The sequence below is a fragment of the Ambystoma mexicanum genome, chromosome 1p (assembly GCF_040938575.1).
Source record: "Ambystoma mexicanum isolate Mex_15411 chromosome 1p, UKY_AmexF1_1, whole genome shotgun sequence".
Lineage (NCBI taxonomy): Eukaryota > Metazoa > Chordata > Amphibia > Caudata > Ambystomatidae > Ambystoma > Ambystoma mexicanum.
The window spans coordinates 1,239,162,908-1,239,190,179 of record NC_090921.1 but is presented as its reverse complement, the minus strand read 5'-3'; the positions used below and the strand labels follow the sequence as shown (position 1 = coordinate 1,239,190,179).

General features: G+C 47.2%; 1 protein-coding gene across 2 annotated transcripts in view; it reads right to left on the bottom strand.

Moving 5' to 3' along the window:
- The window catches only part of LOC138452408 (myelin-associated glycoprotein-like), a 655,309-nt gene extending 637,072 nt beyond the window's left edge, over nucleotides 1-18,237 (bottom strand). For both annotated transcript variants that reach the window (XM_069604971.1, XM_069604972.1), the window contains exon 1: nucleotides 18,014-18,237. The gene's annotated coding sequence lies outside the window, so the exon portion shown is untranslated. The remainder of the gene's footprint in view (nucleotides 1-18,013) is intronic.
- Nucleotides 18,238-27,272: the final 9,035 nt, after the last annotated feature.

The following is a 27,272-nucleotide window of genomic DNA, read 5'->3' as shown; positions in this document are numbered from 1 at the left end:
AAAAGCCTGTGAAGTTTAAAGAAGCACAGATTCATAGCCCTATCTTTAACTTGGGCAAAATGACACACGGGTAGTCTGTCTTTAGGTATACAACACATTATTTGTGCGAGACTGCAGAGTGACACATGTTAACCATGTGTGGTACTTGACTACTGTAGCAATGTGTTAGTGCCAGATTGCATAGCCCCACCAATTAGTTGCTGACAGTACTGAACCCAAATGCTTTTGTCAGTATTTACCCATCCATCATGGAGAGACCTGCTCCCTTTACAAAACATAAAGTGGAATAAACATAAATGCAGCACATCAGTGGAAAAAATATCAATGTACTGCAAAACAAATGTAACTGTAGCCAGGCTACTACCCTGAGTCATTCCTGCCATGATGAAACGCAGGGCTATGAATCTGTGCACCTTTATGGGTCGCTCCACCAGTATAATAATGATAAAGACGCATTTTATATTAATATTGTTTAGCCGTGTGTTACTTATGCCAGACTGCACAGTGCCACCTACCAACCATATGTGCTACTGGATAGTAAAAGCAGCATGCAAACAAAAGAAATGTAATATAATCATTCAACACATCTTTTCCCAGTATGAAAAGTTCCACTAGCACCGCATATGTGAAAAATAATCACTGTACCAGGCAGCATGAAAAGCCAGCATAAGCCCTTTAAAGAGGCATTCAGCACCTTCACAAAGTAATCAAAATAGCTTAAGTGGATAAACATACCAATGGACCAGCAAGGTCGACTGAAGAAGCTCTTACAGGCCGCATTCTAGAACTCTAGCTCCAACTTATACAGTAGGCAGGGCTGGACTGGGAACTAAAAGAGGCCCTGGAAATAATTACTGGGGACCAAAAGAGGCCCTGGAAATAAAGTTCAAAGTGGCCCTGTATGACACCTTTTCAGCAAGCCCAATGCTTTTCCTATGAGAAAATTTGGAAATACCACAGAAAAGAGGCCCAGGGTGCAGAGGCCCACCGGGAAATCTCCAGAGTTCCCTATGGGCCAGTCCACCAGTCCACCCCTGACAGTAGGCCAAGCCTTTGCAAAATCGCTGATCTTATGAACTCAAAACCTGTTTGCTAATTTTCCTGGGAGTTGGAAGGTGCTTCTTTGAATTGTATGCTTCTCTCTTTAACTTTATCAGCTGTTTCAGCAAGGGATGGGGGAATGGTAATGTTGCATTGTTTTTTGCAATCACAAAACTTGATTTGGCCTTGTTTAGCCATGCAGCACTTGTGTCAGACTCTACAGCGCCATCTATTAACCACTGGTGGAACTGGACTGTGCAAGAAGCATGGAAACAAACAATCAAGTTACAAGCATAATTCAACAAATCTCTCTCCAGTGTACACAGTTTCACTAGCAGCACACAAGTGAAGAAAACATCACTCACTATACCAGACAGCATGAAGGAAAAGCTTATGCCATTTAAAGCAACATTCAGCACCTTTACAAACAATAAAGACGCATAAGTGGAAAACATATCAATGAGCTAGGCAAGGTAGACTAAAGGAGCTCTTACAGGCAACAGGGTACAACTCCACCAACGTATACAGTGGCCCTGACTTTTACAAAATGCGCAGTCCTATGCACTCAGAAGCCATTTTGCTAATTTTACGGGAGTTACAGGCTTGTTCTTTGTATTAGAAGTCTACCTCTTTAACTTCATCAGCTATTTTATCATGGGTTAGAAGGAGGCCGACCTTGCATTGTTTTTGTGGTCACAAAAAAAAATTGTACAGGATTTCGCCATGCATTACTTGTGTCAAACTGGACAATACCACATGCGGTCTAGACCGTAAAAGCAACATGAAACAGACAATCTACTTAAAAGCATGATTCAACACATTGCAATCCATCATCAGTGCAGTTACCCTAGCAGCAAAAATGTATTTAAACATCACTGTACCAGGCAGCACAAAAAACAACATCAGCCCTTTAAAACAATATTTAGCATTTCGCTCACCAGTAAGCATAGCTCCACTTGCCCTTGCAAAATGGCAGCTGCTTTATGGACATGAAGAACGGACTAGAGAAGGTGCTTGGCAATTGGCAGGAATTATAGATTGGCCTTGGTAAGCTACAATATGCCCCCTCTATGGAGAAGAAAGGACAGCAGAATGTGCAGGTTATTTTGGAATGGGAACTAACTTCTTATGTGGGTAAGCAGCACAAACAAAGGAAACCATATAATATAAATAATAAAACCAGGACAATGAAATGCTGCACTGAAGTGGAAAACATGTTAGTGTTCTAAGCATCAGAAAAAGAAAACATGACTTTAAAATGATATTTCACAATGCTCTCCCCTACCTAGACAGCTGTACTGGCTCGTACAAAATGGCTGCTTTTGTAATTCAGATTTCACCAAGATGCACATGTCATGCTTTATCAAGCAGCTAGCCTCCTCCTAAACGTGTACCTGCAACAAGGTAGCAGATAACAAGCTCTCTCTCGCCAGACCTAAGAATGAGCTGGAGCAAGGAGAGCAAACGTGAGAGCAATACCGAGGGTGCAAACCACTGCGGCTCCTGTGCAAACGCTGAGGGACCTCTGCTGAAGCAGGGTCAGGATTGCAGGGATTTGCGGATGTACATTGAGCAGAAAAATCAATCAGAGGCCAGAGGAGAGCAGAACAACAGACTGATGCAAGGAGCACAGCAGGAACACAAGACATGGAGGATGTGTCCCAGCAGAGTGCAAGGCCCGGAATGGAAAGAGTGCACACATTAGCATAGTTCTCCCTCCTCACCTCCTCACCTTCTCCCATCAAGGGTTTCCTCAAACTCTGGTAACCGGGTTTCCTGGTCACCAGAGACTGCAGTGTTCATTGAGACAGGAAACAGTTCGGTAAAGTAGTCACTGGCCAAAGAGTCTGGACAGCCAAGGGGCGCCGAACAGCCATCTATGTGGAGTAGCACAAGACATTATCCTAAACCGTTTCCCCTCGCTTTTCAGCCAAACTCTCCAAAGTTTGAAATAAGTGCACAGGCCGGCCACCAGCAACATTGTCCCCTTGGTCCAGCCGGTCCATGTTTTCAGGCATGGCCTCTACCTGCTATGAGCAAATAGCAATAAGGACTTGTAGGCATGCAAGGAGGTTCCCTCAGAGAGGAACTTCCTACCCTGAGCATCACCAGTGTGAGGGCAATGGGGGGCTTTCAACCTTTACTTCTGCTCTGGGATCATCTAGCGCATTTGCAAAAACACAAAGTTGAGTAAAAAGCGCCCAGATGCAGATGCAGCCAGGAAGTAGGACATGTTATTATTCATGCACACATTTTGGAGACCAGGCAGGAAAAGTCTTTATTTTAGTTTAGATTTAATGAAGTATCCCCCTAACCCTTGTGTGCCCTTCTGCCCCGGGTATTAAGGGCTGCCCAGGCATTGCCAGCCTCTGGTATGCCTATCTGGTGAGAGATATTTCAGAACTTTTCAAGTAATAGTGTGCAACAGTTAGGAGTGCATATGCCGAGTCAGTGGTGTCAGAGCTTTTTCACTTGTGTCACAGAACAAAAGAAACATGGTTGGGGACCCTGCTCCTTCACCATCAAGCTCTAGCAGAACGTATGTTAGTAATGGAATGTGTTTATATAGCGCTGCATGCTAGATTACTCCCGGTCCTAGGAGCTTTGATAATACGTGGATTAATTTGTACCATAGACAACAGTTACCAACTTGAGAAGGATGGACGGCCAAGACTGCACTGCCTTGATTTGAACCCGTGACTCCAGGTTGAACACAGATCTGAGAGGGAAGGATGGGGTTGGTGTTTGTCCTTTGGCACACATACGCCTGCGCGCGCACACACACACACGAGCGAGGAAGGCGCCCAAAAACAAGTTCATACGACGACCACACGACCACAACTTCCGTAGTCCCTGCACCCCACGCAATAGTAGTCTGATCTGTTAGGGCTCTGCTGGCAGGCTGGGACTGGCCTATAGAGGAATATGGCAATGCCTGAAGCACCAGGCCATGATTCAAGGATGGGCTCAGTGTTTTTGATCGAATTGACCACTTTTTTGGCAAGAGTGGGACAGTCTCATAAGTTACTACACTAGTTTTAGCCAATGTTACCAAACAAATGTGTGCTCAAATGCATTATTTGCAACATATTTGACCAGAAACACCCTGTGGAGAGGACCTAAACAATGGGTTCTGCATATTAATGAACTGAAAAGTATGATTGTGGGACACTTTTTCATTGGTGGCTGAAGGGATATTATACCCCAGTCCGAGCCTGTCTGCTGGTGCTTGTGATGCGTGAGGTAGGAGGGCAGTAAAGATGGGACGCTTCAGCAAGGATGTATCTGGATCGGAGGAAAAGATGGCCTGCGGCTCTTACTGCTTCGTTGTGGTTAAATGGGGCACTAAAGGAGACCTGAATGACTACACCAGTTGGCGCCCAGAAAGACATGACACTATCGCAGCGAGAGGATCGCGGCTGAAGGAGGCAACAAGACCCCTCAACCGCTTCTGGCTTTCCTACCCATTCCATTTCTTCCACTCCTACAGAGCCTCCGTCAACAGGCTTAACCATAGAGAGAAACAGGAGGGCAACCTTGGGAAAGAGCAGTGCAGCACACAACATGCTGCTGACATGCGCCTCGCCTCGGCCTGGCCTTGATCTTGCAAGTCAATGAGCCAGGTAGGCCTGTACTGTACTGTGTGCAATGCTACAACTAACTACCTGGGTATCTTTATGGGCTCCCAACTACAATCTGCCACTCACTGCACTGTTAACTGTGTAGAGCAAAGCCATTCCAAAATCAGGCCACAGAGGTCTGCCCAAACACTGTCATCATGCACAGCTTTCATAAAATGGCTGAATGCCCGACAGACCGGATCAAAACTGCACTATGAAATGTAATCCTAGTTTTACTGTGTGGGTATATAGTCTGGATTTTCTGAATTGCAGCTGTATTCAGAGCTCGATAATTCCAGTGTTGTCCCACTTTGACAACGACAGTATGTGCCAAATTTGCACTCATTGCATCTCATTGTATGTCAAGTTTGAGAGTCCCACTACACACCCATTTTAAGTTTGCAACATGTCACTTTGACAATCTAGCACACTCTTCATTTGACAATCCCAGTGAACTCCCGATTTGGCAATCCAAACATGTTCCCAGTTTACCAAATCCCCATACACTTCCAGTTTACCAAATTGGGAGTGTGGTGGAATTGGCAATCTTAGTACATTTCAAAGTTGCCTATCCCAGTAAATCTTAAATTATTCCCGATTTTACATTGCCCACACTCTCCAAGGGTGCACAATTCCTGTATATGTTTAGGTTGCCAAGCTCAACATACTCCATGTATTTGCAAACCTACTATACTCCTACTTTGGCAACCCAGTACGTTTACAGTTTGCAGAAACACAGCATACACCCATTTTACAAGAATCTATGTACATTATCTCTCTGCACAAGGCCCATTTACTCCAATTTCACAGTGCCAATGTACTTCCAGTCTGACAATATGAGCATACACCCAATTTGCAAAATCACAGTTTACCCAATTTTCTACAATATCAGTGTATTCCCTGCTTGTACAATCCCAGCATAATCCAAATGTTTTAATCCATGCATGCTCCCAATTTGATACCAGTGCACCCCCAGTTTGATAACCCAGATGTATGTTCACAATGTGCACAGTATAAGCCTTTAAGCAATTTCACGATCCCAGTAAACCCTTTGGGCCCGATTCCATGTGTTATACTAACCCAGAACAAATGTGTGAATAAGTATATGTGTTAAATGTGATTTTGTCATTTGTTACATGTTATATGTTTTTTTAATGAAAGGAAATGTTTTTGGAAAAAACAGGAACTTTGATATATAAATGAATAAAATATGGTTCCTCGTTTACAATCATAAAATTGTGCTGATTTGGTGTAGAAGAGGAAAATGAACTGGTAACTCTTAGATACTAGCTTGGTTCAGACTACATAGAGTTATGTTCACACAGGAGTAGGAGGAAGTCTGTGATTCTCTTTTTCTTACAAGAATAAGGGGTGTAAAGAGATCTCAGAGGTACCAGGCATGAAGGTCGGAACTGCAGTCTCATAGACCACTACTGGGCTTATGGGTCGAGGGCATACCTGCAACTGCCACTAACTGGAGAGGAATATGTTCACTCGTACAGTGGAACACCCCATCGTTGGTAGTGCCCTGGAAGGACATATAAGCAGATGGATTCCCCAAAATGGATAATCACCAGAGGAAGAAGAGATCTGTAGGGTTGACCAAAGTAAAAAGAGGGAACTATGTATCATCAAAATGGAAGAAGCCCTGGATGCAATACCACCAGAGCACAGACAGTTCAGCAGAACGGAAATGTTCTTTGCGTTCATCGTTCCAGCAGTCCAAACTAGCACAAATGCCAAATGGCACCAAATAACGTGTTGGGTGTTTATGCAGATGATAAATTCAACCGTCAAAGGGTTCAATGCCATCAAGGCAGAGCTGCGAGCAGTGAGGTTAATGGCTCTCCAGAACAGATATGTTCTAGACCTCCTCACAACCATGGAGGGAGGCGTTTGTGGCAAGATCGGATCCACTTGCTGTACGTTTATTCCTGCCTATGATGAAGACAATGGGACCCTTACAGGGGCCATTATCCGGTTATAAGTGCTGCATGCTAAGATGGAGGCAGAAGCAAATACTGTAGGAAAAGATGAAGGCTGGTTATCATATATCTTTTCATGGATACAACATGGATGACCAACAGAGTGTAGGTACTGGTGTCAGCCCGGATAGTTGTGTTGTTCACCTTTTGTGTCATCAGAATAGCCATCACACAATGCAAAAGACCACTGAAAAGACCATATGAATGAAAGTATTGATAGACTTAGAGACTGAAGAAGATGAATAGACAGAAATACAGAATACGCTGAAATCACAACTGACGCAGTGTACTCTGTTCCGGGCAGGATCAGTGTTCGAGTTCCCATACAACACCTGTGACTTTTGGGGGAAATGGTTTGGTACCACCGTTGGGGAGACTGCAGTTAACTGACATGGAGTTTGGACGACCATGCAAAATACCATGCATATCTTGGAGGAATAACAAAGGTTTAGTCCTAAAGTAACGTGAACAGAGAGAGACATGTAGGTAGTGTGATTGACACGTCAGCCAGAGGGGGTATTGAAGACGGAGGTCCAAGTATGGCCCTCATAACTCCCACATGACTCTCAGCCCGAAGACTGGAGACACAACAGAGGCCCTTCACCGCCATTGTCGATGTATCGCAGATGTGAGAAATGTTATTCTCTCAGACAGCTATCCAACCCATGCCCAGTTGATGAGCTGGAGGAGATGGAAATGCCATCAATCGAACAAGTTGACTGACCGCAAATTAAGAAATCAATGACATCATCACTGACATTATGATGTAGCCGCACTTAGACATGAAGTACATAGCCATCCATTCCTGAAGCTACACGAACATGCATTAGCTTATTGCATATAGACACAAAACACATGCTTATGACTCACGCAGGTAGATGACACACACATACATATCTCTATATATAGTCACATTCTTCACCAGAGCTGAACCGCAAGACGCAAAGTATACGTATACCAAGCTTGCATATGCTTGACTGCCACTAACATTGGAAAGCGATAAGGACACATATGAAAGTTATAGGCTCACTGAAATGAATGAGGAAGGGGAGAAACGCTTTGAGTACATGGAGGGTCTGGCACAAACGCTGCAGCAAGGGGCAAGCAGAAATGATGCACCCAGCCAAGGACGAGTGGAGACGGAAAGTTACTGGTTACCAAGAAGATTAGCCACCTGCAAGAAATTCAGACTAAATTCCTCCTAATTACAAGCAAGAGAGCTCCATTTCGTGGTCTCTACACACGTGACCAGGAAGAACGGGACAATGCTTATTTACTCGGGGTGGACATAGAGAATCTGTTCCCACCAAATTAGAGTTGGAAAGGTACAAGTGTTGCTCACAAACTGCCAATTGAATGCACTCTCCAAGGCTTAGGTGTTCAGAGGTGGCAACATTCGAGAACACAGAGCCCCTCCATGTTCATTCTCATTACCTTGAGAAGGTACACTCAGCCTGGTAATAGTCCAGGATGCCAGGGCTGGGAGGATCCATTCTGCCCAATCCAGCCATGTTTTTTTAATGAAAGGAAATGTTTTTGGAAAAAACAGGAACTTTGATATATAAATGAATAAAATATGGTTCCTTGTTTACAATCATAAAATTCTGCTGATTTGGTCTAGCAGAGGAAAATGAACTGTTAACTCTTAGATACTAGCTTGGTTCAGACTACATAGAGTTATGTTCACAAAGGTGTAGGAGGAAGTCTGTGATTCTCTTTTTCTTACAAGAATAAGGGGTCTAAACAGATTCAGAGGTACCAGGCATGAAGGTCGGAACCGCAGTCTCATAGACCACTACTGGACCTACGGGTCAAGGGCATACCTGCAACTGCCACTAACTGGAGAGGGATATGTTCACTCGTACAGTTGAACACCCCAGCATTGGTAGTGCTCTGGAAGGACATATAAGCAGATGGATTCCCCAAAATGGATAATCGCCAAAGGAAGAAGAGATCTGTAGGGTTGACCAGAGTAAAAAGAAGAAACTATGTATCATCAAAAATAGAAGAGGCCCTGGATGCAATATCACCAGAGCACAGACGGTGCAGCAGAACGGAAATGTTCTTTGTGTTCATCGTTCCAGTAGTCCAAACTAGCACAAATGCCAAATGGCTCCAAATAACGTGTTGGGAGCTTAAGCAGATGATAAATTCAACCGTCAATGGGTTCAATGCCATCAAGGCAGAGCTGCGAGCAGTGAGGTTAATAGCTCTCCAGAACAGATATGTTCTAGACCTCCTCACAGCCATCGAGGGAGGCGTTTGCGGCAGGATTGGACCCACTTGCTGTACATTTATTCCTGCCCATGATGAAGGCAATGGGACCCTTACAGAGGCCATTACCCGGTTATAAATGCTGCATGCGAAGATGGAGGCAGAAGCAAATACTGTAGGAAAAGATGAAAGCTGGTTATCATATATCTTTTCATGGATACAACATGGATGACCAATGTAGTGAAGGTACTGGTGGCAGCCCTGATAGTTGTGTTGTTCACCTTTCGTGCCATCAGAATAGCCATCACACAATGCAAAAAGACCACTGAAAAGACCTTACGAATGAATGTATTGATAGACTTAGAGACTGAAGAAGATGAATAGACAGAAATACGGAATGTGCTGAAATCACAACTGACACAGTGTACTCTGTTCCCAGCAGGAGCAGTGTTCAAGTTCCCATTCAACATCTGTGACTTTTGGGGGAAATGAGTTTGGTACCACCGTGGGGGAGACTGCAGTTACCTGACATGGAGTTTGGATGACAATGCAAAATACCATGGATATCTTGGAGAAATAACAAAGGTTTCGCTCCTACAGTTACATGTGAACAGAGAGAGACATGTAGATAGTGTGGTTGACATGTCGGCCAGATGGGGGATTGAAGACGGAGGTCCAAGTATGGCCCTCATAACCCCCACATGACTCTCAACCCGAAGACTGGAGACACAACAGAGGCCCTTCACCACCATTGTCGATGTATTGCAGATGTGAGAAATGTTATTCTCTCAGACATCTATCCAAGCCATGCCCAGTTGATGAGCTGGAGGAGATGGAGATGCCATAAAGCAAACAAGTTGACTGACCGCAAATCAAGAAATCAATGACGTCATCACTGACATTATGATGTAGCCACACTTAGACATGAAGTACATGGCCATCCATTCCTGAAGCTACACGAACATGCATTAGCTTATTGAATATAGACACAAAACACATGCTTATGACTCACGCAGGTAGATGACACACACAGACATATCTCTATGTATAGTCACATTCTTCACCAGAGCTGAACCGCAAGACACAAAGTATACGTATACCAAGCTTGCATATGCTTGACTGCCACTAACATGGGAAAGCGATAAGGACACATATGAAAGTTATGTGCTCACTGAAATAATGAGGAAGGGGAGACACACTTTGAGTACATGGAAGGGCTGGCACGAACGCTACAGCAAGGGGCAAGCAGAAATGATGCACCCAGCCAAGGATGAGTGGAGACGGAAAGTTACTGTTTACTAAGAAGATTAGCCACCTGGAAGAAATTCAGACTAAAATCCTCCTAATCACAGGCAAGAGAGCTCCATTTCGTGGTCTCTACACACGTGACAAGGAAGAACGGGACAATACCTATTTACTCAGGGTGGACCTAGAGAAGCTGTTCCCACCAAATCAGAGGTGGAAAGAAACAAGTGTTCCTCACAAACTGCCAATTGAATGCACTCTCCCGGGCTTAAGTGATCAGAGGTGGCAACATTCGGGAACACACAGCCCCTCCATGTTCATTCTCATTACCTTGAGAAGGTACACTCAGCCTGGTAATGGTCCTGGGTACCAGGGCTTGGAGGATCCATTCTGCCGAATCCAGAGACACCTCTCACGTGAAGATATAATATGTTGCAGGAGCCAGTGGTCTCCCTGAGACCCTGCAGCATTGTAAATTGAAACATGCAGAGGTGGTCCCAATAGGAGCTACGCAGCTATCCAATAGTAGAATTACCCCTATAGACATATACCTAGTTCGCCTAAACTGACCAATGTGAATGCCCCATAGGTTTCGGGGTCAGAGAGCTTGGTTTTGTGATGTCACACCTGGATAAAACTGGGTGACACACACTCAGAAGACGTGAAGCCTGGAGAACTCATGTTTTTCTAGTGTGATCCCTGACATTTTGCTAGATAATAAAGACAGTCAACTTTGCCCCATGGCTGAGTCTTCCGTTCTTGCAGCAGTTTTTTTTTTCTTACGGGCCTGAGGGTGTCTCTGCTGGTATTTGGGGTGACTGCCATAGAGCTGTGCCGCCTTACAAGAAGGGGCCAAGTTCACACTACATAAATATCCTAAATAAAATCTGAAAACATTCTCTCCAAGAGGCTCGATATTAGATAGGGGCAATAGAGGAGATTAAAACTAGCATCACAAAGCCTTATCCGGCCTAGATTCAACTCCTTCAGTTCCCTTAGAATGCATATATGTGTTCTAAATGGAAAAGCGATACTGATAGGGGTTAAGTGCCCCGCAATCACCAGAGAAATGCGTGCGAAATTGTGCAAACTGACTGGGCACTGAAAGGGTTAAGTTGGCAGGAACTGCTCTGGTTTTGACACTTTTCTAAAACGGTTCAGAGTAGAGATTATTTTCGTGGTAATTACAACCATTTCCGGACATTTTGTTATCTAATGGGAATAATCAGTGGTAACACACATACCGCAGACAGTAATGCATTTACCACCAGCAGCACCTTTACCACTGGCAATAACCCGGTGGAGTCCTTTTTACCACTTGGCTGTATTTTCGCCTGCTGTAATGAGTGACATTGCATTTCCGGAAGTAAACAGGACTTACCAGCGCCAGTGATATTAGTGCCACGTGCATAATGGCTCCCAAGGAGTTTTAGAAACACTTCTATGGTTTGAGAACAAACAACCCAGAGCTGATGTGCGGTCATTCCAGGTGTCCATCATGGGGTTTCTTCAGGGGAGTCAGGCAGCAGTCAGGAGAGTACAGTCATGGACGACTGGCCCTGTCGTGACATTGTCATCAAAACACATATATAAAGAATCCTCTGGGGACTCTTCTCTTCTCCAGGCTTTATATTCGATTGTTGGTCAAATATGAAAAACTCATAGGCACCAACTGGCCTGGTTTGATTTGGTCATTGTGGGTGATCTGGATGCTTCAATGACTGAGGGGGTCATAGAGCGATGGATTTGAGGGAAGGGTAACTAAACTAGGGTGTCCCTGTGATTACCTCTGAGATTCATAAGTCCTCTGTTGCAGGGAACAAGGGTTTAAGCATTTTTCCCATACACATCCTGAATGCGCATGTCCTTTCGGGTTCACTAATGGGGATAACTTTTAGATTTAAGTATAGGATACATTGATTGGATTATGTAATGACCTCTCTGGGTCATTGGATTTTTTTCTTTGACTTGGAGGTTAAGAGAAGAATAGAGAGTGACTATGATTCTACTGTTATCCTCTTCTTTTTTGTGCTAGTTCTAGGGAGTGGCCCCTGCACCAGAGCCCCCATAGCAGTTCCTGGCCAGGCTCCATCCTCAAATCTGAGAGCCGTTCGTTGGTCATTTATTGACATCTTACCAATATCTGCTGCTGTCACCAGGAAGCCGCTGGCATTTTAACAGCGATTTTGTCTCTGGATGTCTTTCCCACACAGGCGGCAATCTCAGAGTTTGTGGCACTGGTGGCAAAGCTTGCATGTGTCTTCTGTCCTAATTCATTTCCCAGGCCCTGCCCAGTTGATAGACTAGTTTGGTTTGATGAAGAGTGTAAAAGAGAAAGGGTGATGTTGATAAGATTGCTTTGAGCCTCACATAGAAATTAGGTCAATCCCTAGGCTGAGGGTGTGGTCCAAAAAGCCCAGAACAAAAAGCTCATACAAAGAAAAAAAGAGGGAAGTTCAGGAGTGGACCTGGGAAAATTTGATTGAAGCATTTGAGTTTTGCATGGGAGACGGGGGGATTCACCCCAAAGATGGATTCTAACATCAGTGCAAATGTATGGTTTAACGCTCTTCAACATTATATCTAAACCTTCCCCAGGCGATGAACCACCCTGATTCTAATAGGATCCTGGGTTATCCCATATCTGGCCCAGGCAAGCCAGCTAGGAGGGCCATAGAGTCCTTACTGTTTACTTTGAGTTCAGTGATGATTGCCTGGAGTGAACAAAAGAGAACCAGTGCTCACAGTCCTCACTGGCTACCACTGGATGTGTCCAAGTAGAATATTGAGTCCTGGGACGCAATCCTTAGAGTATTCAATGCTATACTGCATACAACTGTCGCTGCTCAGTCCTGGAGACTCACCACAGTGGTTCCCAGCCATTTCAAGGGCAAGAGGGGGACCCACGGTATTATCGCAATATTTCCCTTTTGGATGCCGTGAGAAAATGATTTGGGAAAGCACATTTTTTGCATGCTAAAAGGCGCATGAGGTTATAACTCTGGCTCGAGCCAACTTTAGGCAGTGTATTGGAACTACTGAGCAGGGTGCTAGTCTTTCTTTGATTACAGCCACGTGCGCGACAGTCAGGAATGTGAATGTATTTATGGTATTAGTTGATTTTAAAACAGCATTTGACTCTGTTGGTCGTAGTCATTTATGGCTAGATTTAGAACCAGACTGTGTGGGTGATGTAGTTTTGAACTTACAGGGCAATGATCCACCCCAGGCAGGCTCCTACTGGCCTATAGGGCAATGCATGAACCAAAAACACCAAATGCTAGTGGAGGCCAATTTATTTTCGTCAAAGTAAGCCACTGTTGGCTCATGTGGGCCAGTTCGATGTTACTTCACCATGCGGCTAGTAGTTTTGAGCAGTGTTACTGAATATTCTTTTAAAATGCACAAATTGCATCATATTTTATCAAACACCTCCCCCTTGGGTACTACTCAAACAGTCTGTCACAAAAGGAATGAATTGCCATTTGCAGCTGTGGGCCTCTTTTTCATTGGTGCCAGAGACAATTTGATGCCCCAGCCCAACCCTGAACCCAGGTACACTATGGGCCCCGGAGGGGAAAATACAGCGGGTCAATGTGATAGTGTTGCTGCGAAAAAGTCGCCAGATAGGTGACTTTTTTTCCCTGGCCCCTAAAATTCTTTACCCGAATATTCTAGGAAAGGGAATGATTATATATAACTGCCTCCAATCCCAGACTATTTGGGAAAGGTGTTTGGCTGGAGGGTGCATTTTTAAGGAAATTTCGCCACCTTGCGGCCATTTTCACAGCAACATTATAACTGGATACCACTACTGCATGGTTCACAGCCCAGGCAAGAGTACACCAAGGCTGCGGTCACACAAACCTTCCGTTTTAATATGTTTTCAAATTAACTGGATTCATATCTTAAATCTTTAAAATGGATGCTCGGATGCTAAATGGAGTTCATGTCTCTTTATTGTTAAGTACAGGTGATGCAGGGCTATTGGCAATGGCGAGAACGCCTTTCAGTCTTTGCTGCTGGCACTTACTTTATACTGCAAGAATAAAAGTCTAATAACAAACAGCGTCAAAATCAAGTTGCTGCTGACGGTAAAAGGGCGTCATCCGCGCTGCCCCGGGATCTCAAAAAGGACGCCGGTGGAAATAGTCCCGCGTTTGATATAACCTGGGGTTACTGTCGTCATGGAATGGTTCATGGGACCCACGGTTAAATAAATCAGCCTCTACCTTGAGTCGGGTTGCTGCACTTTTAATAAGAAATTTTGGGGGCTCTGTGATTATTCGTGCTCCCAGAAAAAGGCTTGCTGAGCTCTGTAAGGGGCCGAAGTTGGGTGCTGTGGGAAATGAAATGCCTTGCTCCCTGTTAAAGGGTTTTGCCAGAAGCGTACTGGTCTTCCAATAGGGGCCCCATTGTTTTGTTATGATGTGTGAGCTGGTGGTACCACCATCGTAGATCAGGCTGCCCTTACGCCACTTGGGTATTAGCTAAGCCTATGGGGCAATTCCAATACAGATGCTTTTATGCAAGCCCTTCAAGATGTCCTTTCCTTTGACAATTGCCATCCATTAGGGCTGATTTTTGGCTACATCCTAGAAACTTAAAGAGAGGTGAGGCTGCAATGTTGCAGGAAGTGTGCTGGGAGCTAAGGCAGGTGAGAGCTAGGACAGGTGGGGGCCCTGGAACTAGTGGCAGAGCTTGGATAGGTGCGGGCCCTGGAACTAGTGGGAGAGCTAGGACAGGTGCAGACTCTGTAACTAGTGGGAGAGCTAGGACAGGTGCAGGCCCTGGAACTAGTGGGAGAGCCAGGACAGGTGGAGGCCCTGGAACTAGTGGGAGAGCCACGACAGGGGGAGGCCCTGGAACTAGTTGGAGAGCCAGGACAGGTGGAGGCCCTGGAACTAGTGGGAGAGCCAGGACAGGTGGAGGCCCTGGAACTAGTGGGAGAGCCAGGACAGGTGGAGGCCCTGGAACTAGTGGGAGAGCTAGGACAGGTGCAGGCCCTGGAACTAGTGGGAGAGCCAGAACAGGTGGAGGCCCTGGAACTAGTGGGAGAGCCACGGCAGGGGGAGGCCCTGGAACTAGTTGGAGAGCTAGGACAGGTGGAGGCTCTGGAACTAGTGGGAGAGCTAGGACAGGTGCAGGCTCTGGAACTAGTGGGAGAGCTAGGACAGGTGCAGGCTCTGGAACTAGTGGGAGAGCTAGGACAGGTGCAGGCCCTGGAACTAGTGGGAAAGCTAGGACATGTGGAGGCCCTGGAACTAGTGGGAGAGCCAGGACAGGTGGAGGCCCTGGAACTAGTTGGAGAGCTAGGACAGGTGGAGGCCCTGGAACTAGTTGGAGAGCCAGGACAGGTGGAGGCCCTGGAACTAGTGGGAGTGCTAGGACAGGTGGAGGCCCTGGAACTAGTGGGAGAGCTAGGACATGTGGAGGCCCTGGAACTAGTGGGAGAGCTAGGACATGTGGAGGCCCTGGAAGTAGTGGGAGAGCCAGGACAGGTGGAGGCCCTGGAACTAGTGAGGATAGGCTCATTGGTAGACAGTTACAAGTCAACATTCCCAGCTCTAAAACAGCAACAATCCTTGGAAGATATGCCCCACGCTTATAACACAAGTTATAGTTGAAGTGTAGGTTAGGGTGCTCCAGTGCCCATGTTTGTGGTGGTCTGTTTGGAAATGACGTGTTAACTAACCTTAAAGGGATTTGTTTTTGTGATTGCATCGCAAAAGAGAGTGTAATGCATTTGCTTTTCTTTTACCCAAACAAGCACTTGCAAAGACAACAGTTTTGGCCTTTGTGTAGGCATGCGGAAGGTACTCGCCAGGCACTGACATAATGGTACTTCATGGCTATGAGATGGCAAAATCTGGAAAGTAGTGTGAGTACCTGTGCATCTGGTAGCAGTACATGGCAAATGCCTATCTAATACCTACAGACTAGCCAAAACTGTGAGCATTTCCAGTGTTTGTTTTTAACAGGATTTCGGTGCAAGGAACAGATGCCAGTGCAAACATACTGCTTATAGGTCAAGCAGCTGAATGCACACTTGGTGAAGACATTTTTATTTCACCAGTAGCACATTTACAGCTGCACTTATCCCATTAACTATCAGCAGGCCTTGTACAGTATAACACTTGGTGTTACTGCTTGATAGAGCTAGCTCAAAGAGATCCCATGAGGATGTGCTTAGGGCGCGAAGGGGCCAGTAGCGGCTGGGAATGGCCACCAGGGTTAGCATAGCCATGGGCAGTCAATGATAGGGTAAATAACCAAACAATGCAAACAAACTTTGTGTCCCTCAACGCATCCCAGCTCCCTCCTAGCTCTACTCCGTAAGTAGCGCCTTGCCAAAACTAAACATGTGTTCTGAAGATAAGGGACTGCAGGGATGCAATTCTTATGTGCCAGGCCACTGATGTAAGATGGGACAACTTCGCTTTGGTCGCTTTGGCTCAATTTATCTACTACCGGGCTCATCAGAAGTAGACATTTTATCTAAAATAATAATGTTTTTAGTTTCTGTCTATATTGCAATTGTGCTATTTGTTTACCCCAAACTGCTATTAGCTTTTCTTGTACCTAATGTAATGCTTTGTATTTCAGCTTCTGTATAGTAATGGCATTGTTTTGCTGACAGTAAATTGAAATTGAAGAACAAATTGCCATTGCATGTGTGCCTTTAATGTTCAGAGACGCTTAGGCTTCTTGCCCGTGATGTATACTGTGCACCGCTGTCACTTTCATGGTCTCCAGGCGCTCTAAGGCAAAAGGATTGGGGCGGGCGGGTCTGGATGTAAATGAACACTTGTGATTATCATGCCTGACTCAGTGGTCGAAGTGTACGAAAGGAGCTACCATCCCTGCTGGCGCAATCCAACCCCCCAAACAAACGCGCCTGCTTTTCAAGGGAATGTTCAGGGCACTGCACTGAAGTGCAATTTTAAGCTTCTTCCTACACTTTTATTTTCAAAGTAAACCATTCCGGAACGGTTTCCTTTTTCAAGTAAATATACAGGAACAGTAAAACTTCGACCACTTTGTGTGTTGGGGACGCCCGATAAGTCACATGTATGCTTTTACATTTATAAACGTAATAATGCTAAACGTGTACTGGCTGCTCTGTCGAGGTGACAGAAGCAGGCTTGCAAGGCGATTCTTTTGGTGCCACATAATGCCTCTGTGGTATCTGTGACAGCAACATTTAGTCATGTCTTGCTTGCGATTGACTTGAGAAAAAGATTTCTGTCGGGAGTGTGCAGTGCAGTCATATGCACACTCCCAAGAAAAGCAAGAGGGGAATAGATAGCCGGTGACTCCCCGAGTAGGCCGCCCGGTGTGCTCTGTCTGCCTCCAGGTAACAAAGCACAGTTCTACTATGGCGTTGTTCCAATTGTGTTGGTAATGAATAGGCCCTGAGAGGGTGTGGATGATAGCATCGCCACGGATTAACATTCATATATATTTGTTCTTGCCTTAAAAAACACTTCAGACAAGAAGGAACACTATTTTTTTGACTCCCTTGAATATGTTTGTTCTCCCAGCTTGCCAGAGTGATGAGGGGTGCAGTGGTCTGGGTGTCCTCCCTGTGCATCACTGGGAAAGTAACGATTTTTTGAGGAAGGCGGCATAGACTGCTTATCATTTCTATGACAATGTGGTCGTTTATAGAGCGCGTCATGCCAGATTTCTCCAGCTTCCAAGCGCTGTAATAATCGTTGTCACGGTTATTACCCTACCAGTTATCCAACCACAAGGCAATTGCTTTCCCCCCCTTCCACCTCCTCAAAAAAGCCCACAACTTAATGCAGCAAAACAAAAGTATAAGTTGAAACCAAAGCTTTAAAACCCTGCCCGTTGTGCGTAACTCGTCGCATATGTACAGCATTAAACTAGATAGCCACTCACCACGGAACGGCTCCTCGTCGTGCACTTTGCTCGAGCTGTCAGATGAAATGTCCAAGCGTGTGCCCGTCCTTGAGGGTCCGGCCCCAGTGCCAGGAGACACCACCCTGCCCTCTCTATGGCGAACAGCGGGAGAGCTGTGACAGGCTGCCAGTGACTCAGCCCTCCCCGTCATTCACAATCCGCGTATTGTCAGCGGGCTCCGCGCTCCCGGGTCACATGCACGACTGCGGCACTGCGAGGGGACAAAACAAGGCGGCCCCCTTATATCGGGCGCCCAGGGGGGAGGAGTGGCCGAGGGAAAGCAACATGTTGCTGGACACGTTCAATGTATAGCTAAAAAGAAAACGCACAATGCTGAAAGGGACAAACAATGATTTGAAAAGACAGATAAACCAGGCACGCAAAACGCTTCACGCTTTCATTGTTGGAGTTTGCAGCTGCCGTGCAGCGCATCGCTTGGCGTACCACAAGCACAAACGAATGACAGTATAATATTTCGGGGAGACATATTCACACACACAGAGCTAGGCATTTGTGATGGTTATGAACAAAACGCTATAATTGTGAGGGAAATTGCCTTAAGTGGAACCCCACGTCCGGCCACTTACAATCAGCGTAAGTACCGTGCGGCTGGGAAGGAGCGGGACCACGTGTTAAAGCGCGGAGCGCTTCCAGTCGATTGACGTCCTCGTAAGACCGCGCAAGCTCCGCCCACGCTCACACCTCAACCTTCCTGAGGTAGAAGCGTGGCCCGCAGTAGCCAATCAAGACCCATTAGACCCGGTGTGTTCTTCTTTATTAGGGTGAGCAGATTTAAAAAGTAAAAAACCGGGACACGGCAACTAACATAAAAGTAGGACTAACTCTGGGAAGTGGCTGTCAAGGCACTACACTTCAGTATCATTTGGAGGAGAAGGGGGTTTAAGTGTTACTATTCAAAGAAACACATTAAAATTAATTCATCGCAAACTAGCACTATTTTAGGCAGTTGGTGAAATGGAAAAAAGTTGGTGGGGGATCCCACAAGAGCCGGGATGGGGTGGAGATGTGGGGGGTGGGGGTTCCTTGTCCGTGGAGGCGGGGCTTGGAGGGGGCGGAGGTGGCAGTTCACCTCTGATCAAAGGAAATGTCCAAAATAATAGTTTAAAACTGTGATACCAAACATTCTGGCACAAAAGGAATGAATGGCCATGTGCAACTGTGGGCCACTTTTGCATTGGAGCCAAGACAATTTTATGACCCAGACCAAATCACCCTGGCAGCCAGTGTCCAAGTCACCCTGGCAGTCAGTATGCAGACGCATAACATTTGCCCACATCATCACTCATAAACCACACTTATACTCCGTGCAGGAACCTAAACAAGACAAATTACACAGGGTCACCAGAATCAGCACACATTAAAATCTGGCCTCTAAAAAACGCAGCCCGTCATGGCGTATCTGCTGTGCTGCATTTTATAGAGCTCAGATTTGAATGTGTGCTGGCTCCGTGTGTCTCTCGGGTGTTTGTTCTTAGTGGGTTATTAAGAATAAACACCAGAGAGACAAAGGAAACGGGTGCAGAATGAAAATTAAAGCACCCGAGAGGAGAGTATCAAATAATAAAAATGCTCTGTGCAGTGTGCACGGTCCGCTTGGACCGTGGGGCAGATTAGACTCTGAGCCTACCAAGGTGGGGGCTCAGAGATCTAATCTACCCTGTGCGAGCAGAGCACTGTGCACAAAGAGTACATGGAAGATTAGATCGCAGGCTCTGCAAGGAGCTGCTCCGCCGTCGCAGGCACTCTCTTTTTTTTCTTCAAGTAACCCAGCGCAGAGCATGGTTTTGGGGGCTGACTGGCCGGATCCCGAGATCCGGGCTCCATATCTGGTGCCGGATCTCAGATCCGGCGAGAGCAGGCCCAATGACCAGCGCTGATCTCAAGTTGTAAAATGCAGCATTTTTTCTGTGCGAGATTGTGCATTCCTGCCTGCCAGCTATAAAGGCCTACTACAAAAACAGGGACCACTGCAGTTTCCAATGGGAACAGAATCTTGAGAAGGGGGGCAGAGCACCAAATACCGGGACAGTCCTGGAAAAACCGAGATGTCTGGTCACCCTAATCTTTATCTACTTTTATCCTCACGTTTTAATCGATACATTTCAGAAGAAAAGAAACACATCAAAATATAAAAGGCTACATGTCTACCCAAATGTTAACAGCTGATAGATGTAAGAAAAGGCAATGGGCCTCATTACACGTTGTGCGCTAAAAATCTCAAATTTCCGGCATGGCGCTCTTAACGTGTCCGCACTCGCAAGAGGGCGCTAATAGCGTACCATTACGAGTACGCGGACATGAGCATAGCGCCATGCCGGTAATGACCCTACCGCCATGCCGCTAAAGTCCCCAAAAAGTTTCTTACCGGCTTCGACGAAAGTGCAGATAGCACCTCCGCCCTCACGCTGCATGCAAATAGCGGTCACCGCTATTAGCGGTGACCGTTAAATTGCAGAACCGGAAACAGCGTCATCACACAGGAACAGGAAAGAGCACGGCGGCCATCTTTAAAAACACAATCCATTGCCATCCTCTGCCCCCTGGACCTGTTCTGAGTAGTTTTCAGTAGGAAATCCACAGGGGCACCCTCGACATGCCCAAGGCTGTAAAAAAAAACACCGACTGGCAGCGGAAGGAAAAATTTACCACAGAGGAGCTATTAATGCTCACCCAGACCCTAGCTGACAATGCCGCCTAGGTCTTTGCCAGCGACATGCGGCGGGAGACACTCATCAAAAAGAAAGCCATCTGGGCTGAGGTCACCTTGAAAGTCAGTGCTGTGGGCACCACCACCCGCAATGTGCGTGAGTGCAGAAAGAGGTGGGATGATCTCCGCCTCCGGGTTAGAAGCATCCTGTCTGTGAACTGCAACATAGCCACAGCAGGTGGATCTGATTCGCCGATTAAATTAAAGGAGTGGGAAGAGACCTGCGCCAACCTGATTGGAGTGGAATCAATAGAGGGAGTCGGGACAATGGAGCATGGTGTGGCAACCACTTCAGATGGCGGTGAGTGTACACATGAAAGCATGCAATGTGAATCTACTGGTCCCCCCAAATGTGAGCCCAGAATCACCTAATGGATGGCCACACATCCACACATGCATCCAACCCTGGCAATGTCAGTGTCAGACCCAAACACACACACATGCACACATCACCAGAGACAAGTGCCACACACAACCATGCATGGATGAGCCACTGAACTGACACATCACCTGCATCCTTAACAATGAAGTCCAAATGCCCACAACTGCATTAGTGATGTATACTGCATTAAGTACATAGAACCGTAACCAATGCCATCCCCCTTCTTGTCCCCGACAGGCTCACATACAGATAGTGAGGATGCTGGCAATGCATCTCAGGCACCCCCTGCGAGTAAGAAAACAAGGGCACAGGACACAGAGGACACCCCCACAACATCAAGGGGCAAAGGTAGAAGGGTCCAGATGCAGAGTGTCAAACATCGGTGGAGCGCCACTGCCAAGACACAAGTTGCCACACCACCAACAACTGCCCCACCTATGGAGGTTAACCCACCACCACCGATCCCAGCCACGGAGGGCCCACCTTCAGCTGCAGCTAGTTCTGCAGGAGAGGCGGCAGCCACTGCACCACTATCAGATGTGGAGGATACAACCGATTTCCACATGGAGATGCACACCCCAACCCCCCCCTGGAATCCCCGAGCCATCACCACAGCAGACACCTGGGTCTAATGTCACTGGTGAGGACAACATGGGAGCTTTTAGTAGCCCCCCGGTGGCTTCATCTGTTGACCTGGTTGCATCAGAGGGCACAGCAGCCACACCACAAGAACCCAACACTGCCCTCGACCTGGCCAGCATCAGCCAGCGGCAACAGGAAATAACTGTGCTGGTTGGGCAGCATGTGGAGGAGGCTGCCCGTCTCAGGGCGGAGATTATGGAGACAGCAAGGCACTCAAGGGAGGGTATGGAGGCCTGTACAGACAGGCTGTGTGGGGAGATTGTCCGATTTAGGGAGGTCCTCACACGGATAGCAGACGCAATGGACCGCCACTTCCCACCACCACCACCAGGACAGTCAGCCACTTCCTCATCCGCCAGTTCGAGGCAGACAAGCCCCCTCCGCCACTCCTCACGCACCACCAGGGGCACGTCTAGGCAGCCTCCCAATGATGGTGTTGGCAATGGCCAATAGGGAGTGCATGGTCAAGCTTCCGCGTGCATGGCTGGACGGAAACATTGTGGCAGACACATGAGGAACTGTTGTGGGGGTGGGTGGAAGGGTGTTATGGGACTGTTGTGGGGGGTGCGGGGAAGGGTGGTGGGATGTTTGGGGACATGCACATTTTCTTCTTTACGTTCCTTAATACACTGGTGTTTGATCAAAACACATGCTTGGACTTCTTCATTGTGTATGTGTACTTTATTGACAACAGGGTCCATTGTGCACTTCCAAACAGACACCAGTGCATTACTACCCATATCCATGTGACAGTACGAAACCATTTTACTCAGAATATTTGGTTGATCAGATGCTGTCTCACAGCATGTTCCTCCTGGCCATCCCCTCTTGCATGACCTGCATCCCCTTCACCTCTGTCCTCATCACCATCATCATCCTCATCAGGTGCTTCTATTTCAACGTCAGGGGGCAGTGGCACATTCCGTCTGATACACATATTGTGCAGCATGACACATGCCATGGTGATCTTGGCCACCTTCTCATGGCCATACTGGAGAGCGCCACCAGACCTGCTAATGCACCTAAACCGTGTCTTCAAAAGGCCAAAAGTCTGCTCGATCACGATGCGGGTACGGGTATGTGCACAATTGTATTCCTCTTCGTGCCTGTTCTGTGGGTTCCGTACAGGGGTGAGGAGCCACCTCTTCAGGGGATAGCCGGCATCACCTGTATGGGGGGATGAATGGGGTCCTGTTACTGTTCACCTCAAGAGTGGCCTGTTCATATCACACAAATTGACTTTGCATTGTGATTGAAGTACACAATTAACAGCATACATGCAGATGGTCTGTGTGACTGCAATGTGCAAAGGTGAGCTTGACCCTGCAAGTAGACATGCCCCATTAATGCCTCCAACAGTAATTGACAAGTCCTGGGTGAGGCCAGGTCTTAGGTGTCCCTGGGCCCAGGCAGATTTGGTACCACACTGCTGGTGTACTGCCATTCCAACATTGATGTTGCCATGCTGAGAGGCATCACTTCAGTGGTGCTATAGGTGCATGGTGCAATGCTATGGCTAGGGGTGATCCCTTTGCATGCATTCAAGGGCACATTGCATTATTGATGTTGTGCTGGGCTAATTCTGTATGACTATCTTGACGGCATGTATGACATTTGTGTATTTTGTGGCGTGGAATGTTGTGCAATGTGGATGTGGATGGATGTTTAATGTTTCTAGACCTGGATTGTCATCTATGTTGTGTAGCTTATACTTGCATGTCCGTTCAGTACGTTGCTGCCTTCCCAGATGGACATTGGCGTACATCTGTATGTGCATTTGTCAGACGGACGACAAGCTACACCCATTTCGAGTATGTATATCCACCCCCCAATCACACCCAGTTGGAGTATGTATCTCCCCCCCCCAATCACACCCAGTTGGAGTATGTATCTCTCCCCCCCAATCACACCCAGTTGGAGTAAGTATCTCCCCCCCAATCACGCCCACTTGGAGTATGTATCTCTCCCCCCCCAATCACACCCAGTTGGAGTATGTATCTCTCCCCCCCCAATCACACCCAGTTGGAATAAGTATCTCTTCCCCCCAACCACACTGAGTTGGAGTATTTATCTCTCCTCCCCCAATCACACCCAGTTGAAGTAAGTATCTCTCCCCCGCCCAATCACACCCAGTTGGAGTATGTATTCCCCCCCCAATCATACCCAGTTGGAGTATGTATCTCTCCCCCCCCAATCACACCCAGTTGGAGTATGTATCTCTTCCCCCCAATCACACCCAGTTGGAGTAAGTATCTCTCCCCCCTCAATCACACCCAGTTGGAGTATGTATCTCTCCCCCCCAATCACACCCAGTTGGAGTATGTATCTCTCCCCCCCAATCACACCCAGTTGGAGTAAGTATCTCTCCCCCCAATCACACTCAGTTGGAGTATGTATCTCTCCTCCCCCAATCACACCCAGTTGGAGTAAGTATCTCTCCCCCCCAATCACACCCAGTTGGAGTATGTATCTCTCCCCCCCCCAATCGCACCCAGTTGGAGTATGTATCTCTCCCCCCCAATCACACCCAGTTGGAGTAAGTATCTCTCCCCCCCCAATCACGCCCAGTTGGAGTATGTATTTTTCCCCCCAATCACACCAAGTTGGAGTACGTATCTCCCCCCCAATCACACCCAGTAGGAGTAAGTATCTCTCCCCCCAATCACACCCAGCCGGAGTATGTATCTCTCCCCCCCCCGCAATCACACCCAGTTGGAGTAAGTATCTCTCCCCCCCAATCACACCCAGTTGGAGTATGTATCTCTCCCCCCCAATCACACCCAGTTGGAGTAAGTATCCCCCCCCAATCACACCCAGTTGGAGTAAGTATCTCTCCCCCCCAATCACACCCAGTTGGAGTATGTATCTCCCCCCCAACCACACTGCCATGTGCTTGCCCTGCTACTCACCAATTAGCCACAAACGTTCTCCGGCTTTTTGCTCCATGTAGCATGGGATAGTTGAGTTCCACAGGACCATGGAATCATGGGTTGATCCGGGAAATCGGGCACAGCAATGTGTGATTATCTTGTTGGCGTCACATACCATTTGGACATTGATGGAGTGGAATTGCTTCCTGTTTCGGTAGACTACTTCATTGTGATGTGGGACCTCCAATTCCACATGGGTACAGTCGATGGACCCGATGCAACTTGGGATGCCTGCCAGTGAATAGAACCCAACTTTGGTGTTTGCAATCTCCTGGGCAGTCCGTGGCATGGATATGTGTTCAGGTGCATGCTTCAGGAGGGCATTGAGTACCTGGTTCAGCGTGTGTGAGAATACTGGTTGTGAGATGCCATGCATCTGCCCCACTGTATGCTGGTAGGTACCTGTGGCCAGGAAGTGGAGCACAGTCACCACCTTGAGTAGATGGGGGATGGCAGTTCGGATGTCTATGAGGCTCACAATGTCGTTGTGTATCATGTCCACGATGCTGGTGATGGTATCCCGGTCCAGACGGTACAGGGTGTGTATCTGCTCAGGGGTTAGGTTAAATGGACTGGCTCTGATCCTGGGGATTGGTGGGTGCCTCTGTGGTATGATTAGGTGCCGTGGCAGTGCTTGCTGTGCCTGTCTTGCCCTCCTCCTCCTCCTCCTCCTCCTCCTGCGTCTCCTCTGTGCTGCCTGTTGTTGTTGCTGCTGCAATGCAATCATTTCCTCCAGCCCATGTAATGCTGCTAGTATTGGGACCATCTTGGTGTGTGAAGCGGTGTGGTGTGCTCCTTTTGTGCTGTCACAGTCTCCATTGCCTCCACCTGTGCCCGATTGTGTCCACCGGTGGCAGGTGGGGACACTGCTCAGTTCTCTTAACGGGTGGTTCGCGATGCCGGTATTAGTGCCATGGCGGTAAGGGGTTTTGGGGGCTATTGGCATGTCCGCTTGCCTTGTGATGCTGTGCTATTAGCGGCATGGCGTTATTTACGGGATGGAGGGTCGCGTGCACACAGACTGTCTGCTATTAGTGGCACCGTACTTAGCGGTGCCGCTAATAGCGGTGAGCCGGGTCGTAATTTGCATGGGGATTTAACGTTACCGGTATTCCATTACCGTGTAATAAGGCCCAATATGCTGTTAAGGTTTGCCTGGTGTTAGAGAAGAACGTGCATGTGAATCCAGGTGGCACACTCATAACTATTTAGACATTTTTGATGCTTACTTTGACGAAATGACTTCCGTTCTGCAGGAGTACAAGGTTTAGAGGCTAAACTGCCAACCCAGCCTCACACTTATACAAACCAAAAGTGATTTCAAATCATAAGTGTAAAACGGGTACAGCTAAGCGATATACCTCGCCTTATGTGTTAACATCAGTTGAGGGAAGGCTATACTCTCACAAGGGGTGGGAAATTGAGCCATTGACCACCCAAATAGCAATTTACAACTGTTCACACCCAAAAAAGAATATCCAATCAAGGTTCTATAAAAAGACAAACTTTTATAACATGAATCAACTGTACACATAACTTTCAAAAACTCCATCACAAACTCACCCCTGTAAAGGAAGACATGGAAATGCAGAAAGAAATGATACAGTACTCTGAGTATTTAGCAGGGAGAGAAACTGGCGAGAAATGAGCCAAGGAATTCACAAAGGATTTTGTTCTTGTGGCAGAAAGGTGCAAAAGGGACTTCACCATTCTCTAGGGCCCTAAAAGGTAGACCTGAAAGACATAGCCAGTTCAAAGTACCTTATTTCCAGTTCTGGATGTTTGACAGTGTCAAGCCAGGCTTCGAGCTGTTGTGCCTACAGGTCGAACTGGATTCGGAGGCAGTGAGTCGTGTGGATCATTGGTGGCGAGAGGGAGCCAGGTCGGAATCGAGCCAGTGCTCTGTGTGGTTCAAGGTGGTATCGAGCAGTGCAGATCAAATGGGTCACAAGGAGCGTTTCAACCAGCGAACGTGGCTTGATACGATGAGTAACACTGGTTCCAGTTATTGAGGGGTGCAAGGGTCCACCAGTCCAGTCGAGCTGTGTTGTGAAATCTGGTGGTTGTATGCTTGATTTCATTTGGCAGCCCGAAGTCATCTGCACGGGGCACTGGTGCTCGAGACCGACAGGTGATGGAGCTCTGCTAAGGCAATGCAGCGTTGAGCAAGTTTGATGATGCAAGCATGATGGTTCAAAGATCAAGTGACTACCAAAGGCAGCACCAGCGTGTCTTTCTGGTTCTAATGTAGTGAACATGAGCAAATGCGGGTCGATTGGTTGGATGCAGTGAAAACAGGGATCTGTGCTGTTCCGACCCTCAGGCTGCCGTGAGACCCATTGCAGGGACTAGGACGGAGGAGTCCTTTCAAGTTCTGCTCTCCCAGCCTGGGAGGTTCACAGGCAGAATGGCAGGTCGTGGTCCACACCAAGAGTCACCCTTAATGTGCCCTGGGAGTGGGAGGGAGCAGAGCTTGCCTGTGCCTTGGAAAACGGCTTCACCTCAATAGCTGAGGGCTTTGGAAAGATCAACCAACTCTCCAAAAGAGGTCCAAAT